Source organism: Ranitomeya imitator, chromosome 1 (assembly GCF_032444005.1).
Source record: "Ranitomeya imitator isolate aRanImi1 chromosome 1, aRanImi1.pri, whole genome shotgun sequence".
Classification (NCBI taxonomy): domain Eukaryota; kingdom Metazoa; phylum Chordata; class Amphibia; order Anura; family Dendrobatidae; genus Ranitomeya; species Ranitomeya imitator.
In genome coordinates this window covers 241,880,517-241,886,516 of record NC_091282.1, presented here as the reverse complement: position 1 = coordinate 241,886,516, position 6,000 = coordinate 241,880,517, and the positions used below count along the sequence as shown (strand labels likewise).

At 40.9% G+C, this 6,000-nt stretch overlaps 1 protein-coding gene across 1 annotated transcript in view; it reads left to right on the top strand.

The window, feature by feature from the left end:
* Window positions 1-1,756: 1,756 nt before the first annotated feature.
* Window positions 1,757-6,000, top strand: part of RPH3A (rabphilin 3A) — a 507,416-nt gene continuing 503,172 nt past the window's right edge. Inside the window, exon 1 of the mRNA XM_069754762.1 lies at window positions 1,757-2,104. The gene's annotated coding sequence lies outside the window, so the exon portion shown is untranslated. The remainder of the gene's footprint in view (window positions 2,105-6,000) is intronic.

The window sequence follows — 6,000 nt, the reverse complement described above, 5'->3', positions numbered from 1 at the left end:
TTTTTTTCCTCAGTCCAAATAGATCTGAGGAAAAACTTGCAGATAAGCACTCACTCATTTACTAACATTGGTCAGAGTGCAAGGCGATGTTTTCTAGCTTTGCAGTCGACCAATATATACACTTGTGTTACCCCTAAATGTGAATGTGGCCCAAGGAGAGTCGGGTCAATTATGCTTGCTAATCACACTCTAATCAAAAAATTTCTCCATCTTCTCCAAATGAATGTTTTTACATATAGACCGATGGCCTGCATGTAAAAAATTGAAGTAAGCACTACATTGATTAGGCTAGCACATTATAAGGCAATAAGTGAGTAAAAAACGGATCACATACAGGATCACAACTGCATTTTTTCTTTATTTCTTTGTCCATGTAAAAAACAGATGCCATAGAGATGGACAAAATGAACATATGTATTTCATACAAGTGTAAATATAGATGAAAAATCTTCAGCTGTTTCTGGATGTAAAACTGAAAATGTTTGTATATGCTTGTGTGAACCCAGCATAAGGCTAAGCTCCCACAGTGCGAAAATGCAGCAAATTCTCTGCTGCATATTCGTTTGCCGAAAATCTGCAGTTTTTTTCAATGCCAGCAAAGGGCACGAGATTTTGCAAATTTTTTTGTACCTGCTGTGAAATACATCCGTAGTGTAAACTAACTTGAGCTGCCATGTTGACTACCGCTATGGACTGTATACCTCTGATCATGGACTAACAAACATGCGTGACAAGCACAGCCATGTAAACCCATCATAGTGAGTAGTGATGGTAGTGATGAGCGGGTGTGCTCGTTACTCGAGATTACTGAGCATACTCGGGTGTTCTCCAAGTATCTTGGGCGTGCTCATAGATTATGTTTGTGTCCCCGCAGCTGCATGATTTGCGGCTGTTAGACAGCTTGAACACAGGCAGGGATTGCCTGTTTGTTAGGGAATCCCCACATGTATTCAGGCTGTCTGGCAGCCGCAAATCATGCAGCTGTGGTAACACAAACATAATCTAAGAGCATGCCCAAGATACTTGGAGAACACTGGAGCATGCTCGAAAATCTCGAGTAACGAGCACACTCGCTCATCACTAATAGTGAAGCATTTCACTAGGTAAATTTCCCTTATCTCTCAGTCTTTAGTTCTTATGGTCACTATAGATGTATTGTATGGGCATTGGTTATAAAATTAAATTGTGTTTGTCTTACTACAGTCTCCAGTATGTGGGAGAGAGGGGGGGAACGAATATTTTATGGCATCGGTGCATTTATCGCTATGCGTCTGATTAAAACATCAAGGCAAACTCCATAACGGGCTATAAGCTGATATGTGTGGCTCTCCGCGTTGTTCCCATAGATAAGATATTTGAAAATGTCACCCACTAAATGCGGTAGCATGTGGCGGCCATGTCCATCGCATCCGGTCTCACACACTTGAGCAGGCATTGTGGGCAGGAGGTAATGAGCTGTTATAATGAAGTATATCACTACTTAAATAATGGTAAGGCTAATGTCATGTAGATAAGGACGAGCTCAGAATAAAGCCGCTTCCTCTACTTAAAGAAAAAATGCCACATCTGCAAATTATTATTCCTATGTCATGTTGATAAAGAATTAATGATATAATGAGGCTGGAGGATAGGATGCATAAATGGAGGCGGATTTGACGCTTGCAGCACACATTTTATATATGATGAGATGAGTGATCTGGAAGGCTGAGCTGTGAAACCCATGAATGGTGTGTGCAGAGCACTCCCTTGCCATGTTGTCGGAGATTCATTCATAGCATAACCAGGCGTGTTCTGCAGTGAACAGCTTCTGGCTGATGAGGTGTATTGATTCTCCCAGTATTCCCAGCCCAGGAGAGTGCGCATACATTGCCTGCCCAGCAAGGGATCCAACAGGAGCATTTGCTTTCTTTCCCATAGACCTGTCAGCTGCGGAAATGTAGTGTAGCACTTTCTTTTACCTCTCTCTACTCTTGCTTTGTCTTTTACCTTCCAGGCTACTCAACCAAGACTACTGCAGCAGCTGAGGCAGTATTCCATACACCATTCTCTACTGGAAGAGGGATTGGGTCCACGATTTCCGCCGCTGTTCTACACAAACGGAAAGGTAAAGGCAATCTGCATGGCAATCTTCTGGCCTGTATTTTCATGGTGCCCTGTGTTCTGCATGGTGTCTCATTAATGAGAGTCGGATAATAGGATTGCATTCTCCCTGCCACAATACAATGCTGTGCCCACTGAGACATTCACTGCATGGTGCTGAACTTGTATCCCATATTCTAGAATGATGTCAGGGACACTGCTGGAAGGGGGTCTATGTAACCAGCTGCTTCTGTGAACTTGGGCAGCTTCTATTTGGGTCTTTATTGATTGCAATGGGAATTCCTGGAATCATTGTACTACTAGCAATCTAAGGGAGGAAACCACTAATTTCTTGCTGCCAGGAGATGTCATCCAGGCAGGTTGAAATGGTGGGGGAGCTTCTTTATAGATTGCACCAGTAATATAAGGCGGCAGTACTTGCTGCAAAATGGGTCTGTCAAAATGCGGCACCAAGTTTGCAGATGTGTGCTGCATCGCATTGTGCGGGGGTTCATCAGTGCCTTTGTCTAGGAACATGAAGAGTTTAACCCCCTCCACTGCAGATGCATTCAGGTTGCGCCGCAAAGGGTTAAAACAGCTTAGTAGGACTGAGCACCGTCTTTTAACCTCTCATGTGCTGGTTGAATGCAGTAGTTAAACTTGGATAAAGATCTATCGGAGGATGCTTTCTACTCCAGTAGATTGCAAGCTCTTTAAAAGAAAATGTTTTCCTTCTGCAACTGACTCTTGGTAGTTTTTGCTTCCTTTATTATTTTTCACATGTACGGTTTATTTTTCCTGCTGTTTTATCTCCATGTAACGTTTGCTCTCTAAACTTGTTACTACAGTACTTTGCCTCTGCAGGTAAATTATTATGCAGAATAGAATTGATTTTTGTGAGCAAAAATCAGCTGTTAGCATTAACCCTTTAGGTTGCCTTTTTTTTTTTTTTTCACGTCAGATTCCCTGTAGTGTTTGAACTCACTAAACCAGTGTTGGCTTTGGGGGGGGGGGATTCTGCAATGTAAGACTATGTACACACGGCATTCAGAATCCTTATGAAGGGATTCAAGATAAACCTTAGAAATGCAATATGACAGAAGGTCTTACTGACTTGATCTAAGCCATTTTAAATTTCCAACCAGCTTTCCTCCTGGGCGAAAAACAGCTGGATGTACTGTATGTTTCCTATTTAGTATAGCATAAGGTAACTGGAAATGAAATGCACCACGGATGGATATAATGGACTCCACCACCATGGGCTAATGATTTTCCATTCAACACTGGAATTAAGTGCAGGGCGTGGTAAAGAAAAATCTCATTGAATTCATGGAAGGGGAAACCACTAATAAAATACTTGTCACGGCGCATAATGCAATCTTTATGTCTTCTATAATGTAGGTAACAAATTAAGGTTCAGCGATGGCTAATCTCTGAAGATGGTTATTATGCATCTTGTAATAAAAAAAAATATATAATACATAAATGTCTTCATCAGTTACATTTATCACTTTGCTGTTTGGTGAAAGTTGTGTTAGCTCTTCCATCCATGTCAATTAACTGCAGGTCACAGGCACATAGTGATGTATGAGCTACTTGGGGTTACAGATAACTTGACCCTTTGCGTCTATCGATTCCAGTTATTGCCTGAACAACTTCAGTGATGGCACCAATGCTTCTCTGGTGACACCAATTTAGTGATACTAAACCTCAGCTTTAATAGTGTTTCATCCATTTTCAGTATATCTTCTCCAGTGTAAAACTAACATGTAGTTGTCATAAAGCAGGTACCATTCTTTTGTTGGTTACATGTTTCGTCTTCAGATCAACTTAGTTATAGTGTCATGGCTAAAAAATGATTATTGGATCAACCAAAGCTCCTATATTCTGAATGAGTTTTCTATATAATATCTGCCCATGCAGATTGGATAAGAGGTGGTGGGACCCGATGACTTTGTGTTTGAGGCTAACTGAAGACACATTTCAGAATCGAAAGTTTTAAGGCATTTATAGCTGCAATGAAAGACTAAATACAGAATTAGTTTGACGAGACTGGTGTGAATGTGTATGCTTTATGCACTAAATGGTTATACAGAATTAGGAAAAAAACATGGCTCCTTTCTTCCAGAAATTTGCCCACACTTGCCAAAGGGTTGTGTCTGATATTGCAGTTCTGCTCCATTTAAAGTGAATAGGGTTGAACTGCAATACCACTGATAACTTGAGGACAGGTGTGCCACTGTTTTGGAAGGAAGCAGCATGTTTATCTGTTACTCTATATTCCCTTGAGCCTTAGAAAGGATGTCTCAGTGTCTCATGATGACAATCCTTTTTCAAATGGAAGTAGCTCTACTCCTATCCCGGGAAATCAGATTTTTCTGATGGAAATTCCATTGGTTATACATTTTCCCTCCAGAGGCTGCTGCAAGGAAATGCAGTATGACGTGATGGCCCTTACTGCCCACCAGAGAGAGAGAGAGAAGGAACTTTATGGAGGAAGTCCATCGTTTCTTATGCAGAGATAGTTTATTACCCATCTCATTACAATTATAAATAAATTGGGGGTAGTGCGCTGTATAGGGCTATTCTCAAGTTGTCTCTTGAGTACTGCTGTCACCTTATTTCCTGGCTTCGGGGGGGGAGGAACTATTCCTTTGGCCATTTTCAGTATTTGGTCAGTATTTTACATAAGTATTTGTTAGCCAAAATCAGGAGTGGAACAATCAGCGGAAAAGTATAATAGAAGCATGTGTCACTTTTTTTTTTAAACCCACTCCTGATTTTGGCTTACAAATACCGGTGTAAAATACTGACCAAATACTGAACGTGTGAGTGGCAGGAGTGTAGTATTAGTAGAGCTATAAAGCTCAGCGTAAGTTCTGCTGTAACACATTTAGCTATCAGTGGTTTTTTCTGGCTCTTGATTCTGCAAGATTTATATCCGCTCAGGACCTGAGAGGCAGGGATGGGGAGATGATCAGTTAAAGTGTAAATAAATCAAATTGGCTTGAGGGAGTGGTGGGATCTCAGGAGTTAACTAATCTCCTGGAATGTGGGCACACTCGGCTAGGCACTGGTGACTGAGGTCCATGGAACCAAGCTGTACAGTATATTAGATAAAAGCTTTTTATAGAAGGAGAATGACAGCAGCTAGAAAATTGAAAACTTGCTTATTTTTATGCTGTCTCACTATCTAAAGCTATTTAATAACATAAGAATACCCCTTTTAAAATGCACTTCAATAGAAAATGGCCAAATTACATTAAAAGCATTGTCAGATACTAAAAACAGCAGCCCACATTATCCATAATGTGAAGGTACATTTACATGCACTACAAAATATGAACCAGTGGCCAGATATTGCTCCTACTCAGTTCAATTCCTGTCATCAAAATTCCTCCACTTCCAATGATGATTTGTTTGAAGCCTCCATCATGCTTGATTTAAATTTCCACATGTATTTCAGTTTCAGGACTGGTGTTTTTATCACTTTCAATGAGCATGTGCAAGTCTGCTTTTTCTATACATGCTCATTTTGATTTTTTTCCCTTACCCACGCACTGCTCCCCCAGCCTATGCCACTTTGCTAATACTGTTAATGCCTTCTGTGAATGATTTCTAAACTTCACTGAGCATGTGTGGCTAAAAAAAAAATGGTGTACACACTCAATAAAGATTAGTGGGCAATAGTGCAGTGTTCAGTGGTGTCGGGTATTGATTAGTAGGATTAGGGGTGCCACTCGGTAAGGGAAGAGCAGAATAGCCATGCACCGGAAAAGCAGACTGATGCAAGCTTACTGGATCTGAGATCTAGACAAGCCCTAAACTGACATCGGTAGTGACTCTTCATTCCAGTCTGCATTGGATAAAATCTGAGAGCCAAAAGTGACCTGTGGAAAAGTGATCACTGAAGGATGAGAG